General features: G+C 42.9%; 1 protein-coding gene and 1 long non-coding RNA gene across 3 annotated transcripts in view; both read right to left on the bottom strand.

The window, feature by feature from the left end:
* LOC310848329 (dynein axonemal heavy chain 3-like) overlaps window positions 1–13,467 on the bottom strand; it is a 622,604-nt gene that overhangs the window by 546,374 nt on the left and 62,763 nt on the right. The window lies entirely within an intron of this gene.
* LOC310848513 overlaps window positions 3,522–13,467 on the bottom strand; it is a 12,510-nt gene continuing 2,564 nt past the window's right edge. The window contains exon 2 of the long non-coding RNA XR_014566475.1: window positions 3,522–3,822. This is a non-coding gene — a long non-coding RNA (uncharacterized lncRNA). The remainder of the gene's footprint in view (window positions 3,823–13,467) is intronic.

The following is a 13,467-nucleotide window of genomic DNA, read 5'->3' as shown; positions in this document are numbered from 1 at the left end:
CTTCTGGGTCCTTTGCTCTCCTATTTTTAAGGCTCACTGGGTTCTGGGAGATGGAGCGTCTGGAATGCTTTCTAGTGATAATGTGTCAGCCAGCTGCTCCTCCTCTGCCGCCTCCTCCTCTCCCATTATTTCCCAGCTTTCCCCCTCATCTACCTCTGAGCTGTGATCTCCCTCAAAACCCTGTTGTAATTCTGAACTGTCTTCTTCTTCTCTGGAAGGGTCAGGCTGGAGACGTGGTCTCCATCATTCCTCCTCTGCCCAGTCCCTGACAGCTGTTGAAACAGCCCTCAGGCAGAAGTGCATTCTGACTAGGCAGGTCGTTGTTCTGATCTAGAATGGCTCTTCTTGCCTTCTGAGCTTGAATAGGCTGTGTGCATGAAACATGGTCTCTGGAAGCCACTGTGAGAGATGGGCATGGGACTTTCATACTAGATAAAGGCTAGAAATACTGCCATGTGCCTACGGATATTATTTATATTTTTCTCTTTCCCAAATGCTCTTGGTTGTATTCAACATAGCAGATGGTTCCATAAATGCAAGGATTTCTCCTTGTGCAACACAACATCCTCCTTTCCTTTAATGGTGCCAACCCAAAATCTGTTCTAGAGATTCCTCAACCCTCCAGAGCAGATTTGGGGACTGTACACATAGGGGAAGAAATCTCATCATGGTAGCATTGAAACACCACAACTGTTTAGTGGTGTACGTCAATGTTTAGAATTCCACAATTTGTTTCATTTTTAAAATGACAATTTGAATGAGTCCCCAAAATATTTCATGAATGCTCACAAAATACCAACAGAACTTTGGGCTCATCCAAACTTCTGTTTGCCCCATAGCTTTTCCTGAAGAAAACCTGCTCTTTATTATTAAATCAGAGCAAATGTCAAGTGTTCTATGGATTAACATTTGTTCTGATTCAGAACAAGTAAAGAGTGGGTTTTCCCAGGGAAAGCTGTGGGGCAAATGGAAACCACTCTGACCCATGGTCAGAAAGCATAGGGCAAACAGAAAACCTCTCGAACCCTTGCTTTCTAGGCACGAGACAAGTGGAAGTGTGAATGACTCCTATGACAGTCTTTTAGCTACTGATAGTTTTTCACAGAACTGATAGTTTTTCACAGAACTGATAGTTTTTCACAGAACTTCCTGTTTACACTCTCCACCATTTCCAATCCTGCCACTTGCACCAGCAGGTATTAATTGGCTTGCTGATATTGCTTACCTCCGAATTCTTTTTCTTCGACAACTAGAGGAAGTGGCGGAATTATCCTGAATACAGAACTGGGCAAACAATTTCCTTTACCATGCCAAGCTGAAGCAAGTGGCAGGGCAGTATCCATTTTTGGAATGCATTGCAGCGGATTGGATTAGATGCCTCTTGGGGTCCCTGATTCTGATTGGATTAGATGCCTCTTGGGGTCCCTGGGGTTCTGATTCTATGAACCTTTCCACACATTCCTCAGCAAGTGGTGATAGTGGAAATTCTGAATCAGGATCCAGTGTAAGTCTGTTTCATAAATTTATCTCGACTAAATTGCTTAAAAGTCATGTGATTAATTAACCAATATTGTTTGGGCCTCGATTATAATGCTGAATAGCCATATAACAAACTTTGTTGTAACATTATTATCTCTAGAGACTTCTGCAGTTAACAAGAGGGAAATGCAAAGCTGAATAATAGTCTTGTGCAAATCTATGTATCTGTATAAATTGCCATTTTATTGATCTTTCCGAGGCTCAAGTACTATTTAAAATATAAATAATACTTATGAATATGGAATTTAAACCAGTTTTTCTCTTATTACAACTCCCAAGACTTGAAAAGATTGCTAAAATATAAAAGAGCAACAATTAAACTTTAAACCTTTTCTTTTAAATATATTTCCTCCATGTCTTTGACATTTTAATAAACTCTGATTTAACTTCAGCTTTTTCTACTCACATATTTCCCTAATAGATTTACCCATGGAAGAGAAGGTCAAACAGTGTGAGTTTGTCCTATTCTCAGGTGAAAGGGGAATCATTAATTATGATCTATCTTAACTAACAGTACTATGCAGTACTAAAAAGAACAGTTCATTACTATACAGGTCTACTCAGAAGTCAGACCCACGGGATTCAATGGGACTCAGATCAGTGTGCCGGGATTTCTGCATGGTCAACAGTAAAATACAGTCCAAACTTGTTTTAATGTTGTGAACTTTAAGGCAATCTTCTCCAACTTTAGCCATTATGATGTAAACTAAGTAGTTTTCAGATCTATGGATGGGAATTGGAAAGAAAAGCATAGGCTTCCTTCTCTTCCCTTAAAATCAGTAGGACTTGAAGTTTGGCTTCTTTTAATATATATTTTTTCCTTTTAAAAAGCCTTTTAAAAACTGCCTCTAGTTCTGATGGGAGGGTAATGGAAATTTATAAGATTTTGGAACACAGGAATAAAGTAAATTATCTAACCATCAATTCCAGCACGTGGGGGGCCACCTAAATTGTATAATTCGGCTTTTGAATAATTGGCATTATTAATGGTATTATAATTTGGTATTGTTATAATGAGGCTTTTATTAGATTATTGAAATTTAAAACTAATAAATTATTATTATTATTATTATTATTATTATTATTATTATTATTATTATTATTTAAAACTGCCTCTAAAGGTAAAGGGACCCCTGACCATTAGGTCCAGTTGTGACCGACTCTGGGGTTGCAGTGCTCATCTCACTTTATTGGCCAGGGAGCCGGCGTACAGCTTCCGGGTCATGTGGCCAGCATGACTCTGGCGAACCAGAGCAGCGCATGGAAATGCCATTTACCTTCCTGCTGGAGTGGTACCTATTGATCTACTTGCACTTTGAGGTGCTTTCAAACTGCTAGGTTGGCAGGAGCAGGGACCAAGCAATGGGAGCTCACCCCGTTGCGGGGATTCGAACCACCAGCCTTCTGATTGGCAAGTCCTAGGTTCTGTGGTTTAACCCACAGCACCACCCGCATTCCAAAGCTGCCTCTAGTTCTTTGTAAACATAGACTTTCAAAAACAGATGAAAATATGAAGAAGGTTGGTGAAAAGCATAACTAATGTTGGGAAAGGGCTGGAACCACTGATAGTGATCGGGCTCAATGCTCATTCCATTGCCTGTATAGCACCTCACCCCACAGGTGATTTCATCTCAGTTCAGCAATTCAATGCTGTGTAGAAGAGTTGATCCCTTTTTCTAGCAGCAGGGCCTTTTCAGTAATGGCACCGACCCTTTGGAATGCCCCTCCAAGTGAGAGCTGTCACTCCACAACATTGTCTTCCTTCAGGTGCTTGACTAAAATCCGGCTGCCTAAATGCCTTGGGCTGATTGTTTTTCGTTTGGGATGTGTTTTAATGCTGTCCCCCCACCAAACTCTGAAATGGAGTAGTGAATGCCATAATGACGCCCGGAGAGCAAAAGTTGTTGGGTGAACCAGAAAAACATGAGAAGAAAAAGAGTGTGATTCTTTAGCAGAAGTATTTACAGCCAAAAACTTAGAGGTAATTTGGAAAAGCAGGCTTCATTGCATTTATATTGCCATTTGATTTGAGGTGGGTTGGTTGTTTTTTAACCTGCACACAATGCAGGTACGTCTTAATTACACTCTGCTTCAGGAACCAAATTAATTTTAGCATCTGTTTTCTTGCATATCATAGAAACATGATGGCTTTAATTTGCCGTATAACTCATCTCTTGCATCCTCTGAAGTATCTTCCATTGCTGTTGTTAGAGTTACTTTGGTGCTTGAGCTGCGTCTAGCTTGTTTATGAAAAATACACTCAAAAGTAAATGTGATGGTGCCCTGTAGGGAGAAGTAAAAAAAAGAGAGACCAAGTCGCAGGAACTCAATTAAAAAGTAATATTGATATAAACAGATAAAAGAGATACAAGCTGAGGCCGCAGAGTAATTACATGCAAAGGCTGTAATGTGAACAATAATCCAATTCACCAAACAATACAGGACATGCAGACAATGAAACATTTCATCAAAAAATACAGGATGAGATCTTCAGACACAAATGGAAGAATATGTATAGGTGCCAGCTATTAACTCCTTATTGCCACAAATTTTCTTTCCAGTTTTTTCCCTCTTCCTTGCAGGGAAATGGCATAACTGTGAATCCTAAAAGCATATTATTGAAAATATTGAATGATATTTGAGTATTCAGTATGAGACAGCAGTCAATAATATAATTAAAATAGCTGTTGAAATTCTGTTAGTGCTTCTTAACACTGAAAAATACAAAATTAGCAATATGAAATATTCTATTTTCTAAGAAGATATATCTTCTGTTACTGCATGGAGAACTTACAGTCTGCCAGGGATGGTGGGAGCTGAAAAGCAACACCCTCTAGTCTAGAGCAGTGTTACTCAGCCTTGGGTCTCCAGCTGTTTTTGAACTACAATTCCCATCATCCCTGACCACTGGTCTTGCAAGTTAGGGATGATGGGAGTTGTAGTCCAACAACAGTTGGAGACCCAAGGTTTGGAAACACTTCTCTAGAGGGTCTACTGTGCTGCTAAAATGACCATACCTTGAATCAGTCACTGACCAGTCATTTGCAGGTTTAGGGCAATCACTTTGCAATCTCTTTCTGAACATGGAATCTACATCTCTTTGGGAGAACAGAAAATTCTCTCCTCCCCTGCACCACGAGCATATAATGATGGGTGGTCATGATGAAAATATTGGTGAACATTTTCCTTTCACTCTCTGGGCATGCCACTATAAGTGTTTCCTGGTTCATGAATTTAATAGGCATTCTTCCGGAGAATCCTGGGAATTGTAATTTGCTGAGGTGAAGTGAATTGCTTCCCAGTTACCCTCATCAGCTCACAAACAGTAATTTCCTGACTTTTCTGAGATGGAATGACATAAAATAATGTATTTCTCTATTTTAAAATGTGAGGGACTTGTCTTGTCTTGTGTGGGGTTTTTTTTGGGGGGGGGGGGTTTCAAAAATATAAAGCACCATGCACATCGCTGAAATGGAATATCTGTTTAAAAGGGATCCAAGAGCATTAGAAGAATAGTTGGCATCTTTATGAGCTGAGCTAATATTCTGCTCAACTTCTTGAGAATGTCAGTGTATAACTACCAAAAACACAACTGCTCTAAAGTTTGCTCTGAAGCAGGAATAAACCTTAAGAACTAATGAATGTTTATTACTGAAACCATATGGACTCTATCAAATGACAAAAGAACCCAATTAAGATTAATTTTGCTACATCTGAGCAGAAGTAAATTAATCTTCTCTCCCTCCCTTACCAACAAATGTGATCCAGATGGTTTCAACATGCCTGCTCACTCTGCCTGTCTCGGTGCAGTATTTTACAAAACCAAAAGCCCATTTTCATTTCTCATCTCTCATTTTCCACTTTGAACGCTTGCACTTTTACTATTTGTGCTGATTACTATTTCTCCTTTTCTCACTGCCTGTATTTTGATCAGCTTAAGAGGATCTCAATACTTTACATAAAATTTTACATACTGTGCCGTTGACAGTTCATGAATAGTCTACAAGTGGGAGCTGCAAAAAAACCCAAAACACACACATCACCCTTTGCAATGCGGCGCACATCTGTTCATTGTCTCAGCCAACCAGTCAAGCCTTCTCTCGGGATACTCCATTCCAGCATGCTGTTTATGTGGGGTGAAGGCCCAGACATCTCTGTAAGGATGCCCCATCCAAATAAGACTGCATGTATAAACCTTTCTAAGTGTTCTTGCTAAAATTGCACAGTCAAAACCTAGACACAGTCTAGGAATACGCTGTATGATTTTATGGATGCATGGTTGTATTTAATGGGATTGTCCCCACATGGATGAATAAGTGAGGACTGCGTGCAGACAGACTAGATATGTCAGGGGAACAACAACTGAAAAGAACCATTGCTTGTGGACTTTCTATAAATATACCAGTAGTGTGCAATCGGTGGACTAGGGGGTCTAGGGTAGTCCCCTAAATGTGCCCTTGGCACCTCCTTCCCAAAGTGCAGGAAGCTTCTGCCTTGCAAAGGGCACTCGTATTTACTGGACCGCCTCTCCTGGTATTCCCCACAGAGGACCTTAAGGTCTGTTAATAATCATAGTTTAGAGGTCCCGGACCCTAAGGGAGTCAGATTATCCTCCACCAGGGCCAGGGCCTTCTCAGTGATGGCTCCGACCTGGTGGAATGCTCTGTCCCATGAGACCAGGGCCCTGCAGGATTTAACTTCCACAGGGCCTGTAAGACAGAACTATTCCTCCTGGCTTTTGATTTGAACTTAGCCTGATCTTTTATTCCCTTTCCTTCCCCCCTCCCCTTTTTATGAAGATTACCCGCTCTGGGATCCCACAGCTAATTCTCCCCTGGTCTCCTCGCTGGCCCAAATAGGACTAAATGAGCCAGCTTGCCCTGGTGATCATCTAATGTTTATTGGATGGATTTCCCTCCTAAATTGATTTTTGAATTCTGAATTTATTGTTATTCACGTTTTATACTGTTTTTTATGCTGTTTTTTGTTGCATCAATTAAGTGTTTTAAATTTGTTGTTAGCCGCCCTAAGCCCGGTTTTCTGAACCGGGAAGGGCGGGGTATAAATAAAAAAAATATTTATTTATCATTATTATTATTATTATTATAAGAAGGGAGGTGTGATGCTCTGATGGGTCCAAGACCCCTCCCATCAGCTTCCCAAAACCCACCTAGCTTTGGGAAGGAGGCAGGAGGGCTCCAGCATCCTGTCAGGGGCCTGCCACCACCTTCCCAAAATGCAGGAAGCTTCTGCCCAGCATAGGGAGGCATTGTGATGTTTACCTGCGCAACATCACATGTGCAACATCACACATACACACCCATCGCCCTCACAAGCTGGATACTCTGGCCCTAACTATTTCCCTATGCAGCTTTTCAGCACACACCACCTATCTAGGACCTCCTCGTATAACACACGTTTTACAGCTGAGCTCCTACTCTCTCCCAATGAACTTACACAAAGTGTGTTCTCCCTTAGCAGAGAGCACGTGTTGCAGTTGGGGAACAGGCCGCCCTCCCATGACTAGGCAAATTGTCAGCAACCCTGGCCTTAAGGGTTAATTGGGTTGCTGGGGGAATTTGATTGTTACCAATTTGGAGGAGGAGTCAGAAGCTATAAATAGATGTGCCGGACGTGGGGACGTCCTTCTTGGCCGTTTTTGCATCGGATCACCCGCCCTCCCTCCCTTTAATAGGGGGGTTTTTATTTAAGTTGATTGCTTGACCTTGCTATGCCTGTCATGGGGTCGTTCGCCTTGGAGCGGGGGCCTGGTAGGAATTTGGCCATTTGGTGGATTGGCTGGTGCCATTTGGTTTTTGCCTACTGCGTAGCAAATCGTCACAACTTGTAAGGTTGGCGGTTAGGCATTGGTTAATTGGTGCTTGGAGGGGTAAGTGCCTATCCCTCCAAATGATGCGGAAAGGGAATTCCGTTAAAGGAATCCAGGGGCTTGCCATTCTTTCGTCCTTGTCCGTGGAGCCGGACTTGGGCCGTGCAAGCCCCACCGGAACATGAGGGTGTGAAGCGAGGGTCTGTTTCCCAGCCTCACTTCTCATCCAATACTTGTTTCCCACGCTGGCTTCCGGTGGAGTCCGGAAGGACCAGCTCTGTCCTTGAGGGCCAGGACAGATAGTCATAACCAATGCCTAAGCAACCACTCACAATTTTTGTATTTTGAATAAAAAGTTGTGGCCAAAAACTATGCCAAAAACCTTAAACAAAATTGATGTGTGAAGTGTGAATTATTTGGGGGGTGGCACTGCGGATCTCAACACGCAACAAACTTTGACCTTCTAGACCTCCTCAAGCAGCAAAGGAATGAAGTGAAGGCAGGGGGAATCTTGAAGTGCAATGATATGTGTGTGTCTGTACTCTCCTTAGACCCACATGAGTGTGCATGAACCTTGGATTTGTTTATTTTTATTTGTCAACAGCTTAACATGCTCAAGCTCAAAAGAGCATGCACTATAACGACTGATATATTTACCCCATCTTTTCAACACCCTGCTGTATGAGACTCTGCATGTATTTGTTATTGCAGCTGATTGAAAGGGATTTAACGTTCTTATTGAAAACAAACATGTTTGTCAAATTTCTTTCTTTTGCTAAATGACAGTGATCATCCCCTTGTTAAATTGAATTTGACAGTGTAAATAGAGTTTTGAGTTATGATCTAATTTTCCAAACAATTGGCACCATAACTCATATGTGTAGCCAGGGATGGGGAGATACATTTGTGGAAATTTATGCCTTGGGTGCCAATATAATTTGAATGGCCTTGGGTGCTACATTATTTGGTGGAATGCCATTTGCTGTTTTGCCTCAGGCAGCAAAATGTGTTTGACCAGCCTGGGCAGGTCTGCCATTAGTGACGTACAGGACCCAGGAGAGGGATTGTTTGAGGTTCCCAACTCTTACATCTCCATGAATCCCACATATAGGAAGCATCATCAGAGAGACCGTGTGATTAGGCATGTACCAATCATTTTCAAGTTGCAGGAAGAGGGAGATGATAGCGACATCCCTCATTCCTTCATCAGGCTCAGTGTGCAAATCTAAATAGTAGATATGCTTTTATTATCTCTCTGATTTCCTATTTCTTTGTTTTCCAGCCACTCTCCTTCCACTCCAACTGCCACTCATTCTAACTCCACCCAATGTTCCATTCCACTGTTGGTCATTCTTCTACTTGCTCTTCCACTGTGTTGTTGAAATTGATGCACAGAGAAACATGGACCTGGTAGACTGCGTTCTTATCCCACTCTCATTCCTCTTAATGCTGCCTCTGCTGAAGTCAATGGCCCTGTGGTCTAAACTACGGAGCCTCAAGGGCTTGCCGATCAGAAGGTCAGTGGTTCAAATCCCTACGATGGGGTGAGCTCCCGTTCCTCTGTCCCGGCTGCTGCCAACTTAGCAGTTCACAAGCACACCAGTGCAAGTAGATAAATAGGTACCACTGTGGCAGGAAGGTAAATGGCATTTCCATGTGCTCTGGTTTCCATCACAGTGTTCTGTTGCACCAGAAGCAGTTTAGTTATGCTGGCCTCATGATCCGGAAAGCTGTCTGTGGACAAATGCTGGCTCCTTTAGCCTGAAAGTGAGATGAGTTCCACAACCCCATTGTCACCTTTGACTGGTCTTAACCATCCAGGGGCCCTTTACCTTTTTACCTTACCCAGTGTCAGTCCCACTCAGAGTAAACCAATCAAAATTAACAGACCTAAATGAGTCGTGCTCATTAATTTCTGTGGGACTGAAATTGGACACAATCCAATTTGTGGGCTATGATGCCTTTTGGCTTATGTAAGCAGAGGCATACCTAGGCTCCCATGTGCCCCTGGTAAGGAGATATATTGGTGCCCCCTCATCCCTTGTGCCCTTGACAAAAAGCTGTATCAGCACTTCCAAAGTGGAAAAAGACCATGGACCAGAAGCACACAAAAAATTGCTTTTCAGTGCTGAGAGGAGCCTTTTCGACTCACCCACCTGCAGGCTCCTAGCCACTCCAAGCCAGAATGGAGAAGCATGATTTTTGCACACCCCTTCTTTGGGCCTGTACCCTTGGTGGTGACTAACTTGGCCAACCTGTAGGTACACACCTGCATATAGGAGGAGGAAGTGGCAGAAGTTTACTCCCACTGCTCTCATTTCTTTAAAAAATATAATAAGGCTTAATCTTCTGTCATTTTCTCAGGAGAGCAAAAATGCTAAATTGCTAGGCTTTTGAGAGTTGATTTATATCTCTCATGCCTTCCCAGTTGCATCCTGATGTAACCTGGCTTATTCATCATTTTTGCATGCTCTGTATTAGCTTAGTAGAAATCAAGGTAATAAGGGTGGTCTGCTTTCTGATACCAAAAGATAACCCCCCCTTTTTTTTTAAAAAAAAAGTATTACATTTGACTCAGAAAATAGCTAAAACCAAAGGTCTGTGGCAGAGAGAATGTGTGAATTATAGTGCAGCCTTGGCTGCAAGGTTTGTTTATTCTTGTCATGCTGTCTGGCAGGCTCTTGGAAGAAATTCTCTGCTCTCCTGAAGAAGAGTCGGAGAATAATATAGAAAAGTCACACACTGAGAGACACACTTGGGATGAAATATCAGTGACATAAAACTCACTTTTGAAGCTAACAATGGGGTGAGTAATGTATTTGCTCTTTGCTGCATATTGTCTTTTACTCCAGTAATTTTTCTTGCCTTTTCATTATTTCTTTCCTGTTTTACATTGCAGAGGCAGCCGACAAATATAAACACTCGAGCAGTACAACAGTGTCAAAGATGATGCAGAGAGCTAGGCATTTACAGAAATCTACTTTGGCTTGGAATTTTTGAAGCGGTGAGGTGCTACTGAGGTGCAGGACATCGCATGGACAGGCGGAGTCCCCCAAACCCTGGGCGGCCCCATGTGGAATAATGACTCAAGACAACATGCTATGGGATTAAATTGGCCACAACTTTATTATGTTTCAGATGTAAGTAGACCTTGGCTCAGGCATTGGGCGTTTATCCATCCCAGTCCCCCGCCGGGGATCTGGGGAACATCAGAGTTATCCAGTGGGGGGGGGGCGGCTGGCTCTGGAGAACATATGTTCAAGCAAAGAGTGGCCGCCCCCTGTTACGCCGCCATCGCAAAGGAGAGCAATGACAACCTCTGGGCGTACGGCCAAAGCCTCCCCTCAAACAACCCATTTAACAGGAAACCCTGGTATCACTGCTGCAAAGAGGAAGGGGGCATGGGTCACCGCTGCACACCCTGCCCCATTTAGGGAAGATAGACTAAAGGATTCCACCCAAGGCCTGATACCACCAAAGTTGTGACGTTTTGCTATGGGAAAGGCAAACCTGCCAATGCAGGAGAATTCCTTTACGTCCCTTCAACAGCGACCTTGACGTAGCACCCACATACCTGTGGAGAAAAGGTTAACCTGCAAAAGAAGGCTTAACTAAGGGTGGGTAGGATGGGAGAAGCTCTGGAGCCAACTGGCGATTCCCAGGTAAGATCCTCCCCCTATTGTGTGGGCAAGTGGTCCCTCCCCATACCTGGCCTGATCACCTTGGCAGGAGTTGATCACGGTGAGGGTTTGCCAAGCGTGCCTCCTCTTAGCGTGTTTCTCTCTTTCGTCCTGAATCCAAGCATCTTCAAATCCCATGACACCTTTGGTAAAGGCTGTTCTCCAATTGGAGCACTCGCAGGCCAGTGTTTCCCAGCTGTCAGTGTTGATACTACTTTTTTAAAAAGATTTGCCTCGAGAGAGTCTTTGAACCTCTTTTGTTGACATGGGCAGAAGCAGGGTGAATGCTGAATCCGACCTAAGACTCAAGCTGACAAATATTAGACTGAATATAGGAGGACTTTGTTTAACACAACTGCATGCCGACAGCTGTGCAAGGAGACTTAGGTGAAATCAAAGGGTGTTGAACGCTTTTATGGAAATTTTCTTTCCTGATCACATCCGAAGCCTTAACCAAAGCCATTTTGGTGAAGAGAGACTGCTTGTTCTCTGCTGGTTTGAAGCAACGTGGACATGCTGAGACCAGGAAATGGCAACCCTCATCTGTTTCTAGATGTAGGAAGACAAAACTCACTTCAAACAGACTCTTTCCATCAGCAGGGACCCCAATTACTCCAATAACAGTGGGTAGACACTCCATTTGTATGTTTCCTTCAGCTGAACATAGCCTTCTTTCCCCCCTAAAAGATCCTGTTTCTCCATTTCCTCTTTTACTATCAACCATGCTGTGTGTTTCATTACAAAGAGCTTTGTGTGACACACTGCTTTGACAAAATCCATCCCACAGAGCTCCTGTAGAATTCCCAGGCCTACATTGCGCGCAACTGGCCTTAACATCACCACCACCAGCATTTTTGCCATTCCCCGCATTCTCTGGTGGCTTCCATTTGAGGTCTGATCCTCCACCTCTTTCGCATTGTCCAATTTGATCCCTTTAGAGGGAAAATGTTCTAGGTATCAGGAACATTGACCATAAATTGTCCTAAAGCAGTCCACTCTCAGTCTGCTTGAAAACGTGGTTTCAACAGAAAGAAAAACAATGGATTAAAATTAAACCATGGCTATGTAACATTACGAATTTTAGCCAAAATATGTTTTTTACAGGGGGAGGGGGGCATTTACATAAAAATCCCTGAGTATATATAGACTTGCTTGTTCCCAGCCTTCTCAAATGCATCATATCTTCAGCTTCACAAAACCTGGGGTGGGATCTAAGTGGAATCAGCAGGGAGATTAGAGGAGTAGTTTTCTTGAATATTGTTCACCAAACACGTAATGTACAGAGTAAAAATGGGTTTGGGGGTAATAGTAAGAAAGGGTCATGCCCTAAATTTACAATCTTCCAATTCTATATCAATCCATTATTTCCCTCATGGAACTTGACTCAAAGACACCAAGTTCTTGGCTTGGAATGCAAATGATATGCTCCCAGACCCCCCTTTGTTGCCATTACTATACAACACTCTGCTGCATAACCAAGCTTTATTTCCCCTATGAATGAATTTACCCAACAATCTCTGTTAAACTTTAAGTCGTTTAGGCATTATAGTTATCAGTAGGACCAGAAATAGAGAAACTTCGGGAGAATTGACATCTGCACAGCTGCAATGCAGCCCAACCAAGGCAGGTTTCAATCCTCCCAGGATTCTCCAGCAATTTTCAAGTGGCTCAGGGTGAAGAAAGTTTGGGAACCACTGGTCTAGGAAGTACACAGTTTATGCAGGGCATAGGTGAGACCTGTTGATTCTTACCAGTTGTTGTTGTTGCTGCTGCTGCTGCTACTGCTGTTGTTTAATCGTGTCTGACTCCTCGTGACCCCATGGACCTGAGCACGCCATGCACTCCCATCTTCCACTGCCTCCCGCAGTTTGGTCAAGCTCATATTAGTACCTTCGAGGACACTGTCCAACCATCTCGTCCTCTGTTGTCCCCTTCTCCTTGTGCCCTCAATCTTTCCCAACATCTGGGTCTTTTCCAGGGAGTCTTCTCTTCTCATAAGGTGGCCAAAGTATTGAAGCCTCAGCTTCAGGATCCTTACCACTGGTTTACGTTAATTGAATGTACACCATTAAAAAAAACCCTCTCCCAACATTATCCTGCACCATTAGTAGTGATGGTCATTTTTCAGTGTAACTTGTCTAGCTGATTGTTTCATTGAAGGACCACTGAAGCTTTGAAAGAAGCTGAGTATTCCCTAGAATAGGGTTTAAAAACTTCTGGAGCTGAGGTCAGCCTCTATCCAGTGTTTCATAGGGTGAGAGCCGCAAGTCTGTGGCAGCACAGTGCTTTGCATGGAAAATATTCCAGATTAAATTTCTGCCATCTCAAGTTAAAAAAGAATATGGAAAATGAGTGAGGTCCCAACTAAAGAATGGAATATGCTTGCAGTTTGTGGACCTAATATATAGAATAAGAGAA

The sequence above is a fragment of the Podarcis gaigeae genome (assembly GCF_964106915.1).
Source record: "Podarcis gaigeae genome assembly, chromosome: 7".
NCBI classification, from domain to species: Eukaryota; Metazoa; Chordata; class Lepidosauria; order Squamata; family Lacertidae; genus Podarcis; species Podarcis gaigeae.
The sequence above is the reverse complement of the archived record's forward strand: the minus strand, read 5'-3'. Positions and strand labels throughout refer to the sequence as shown.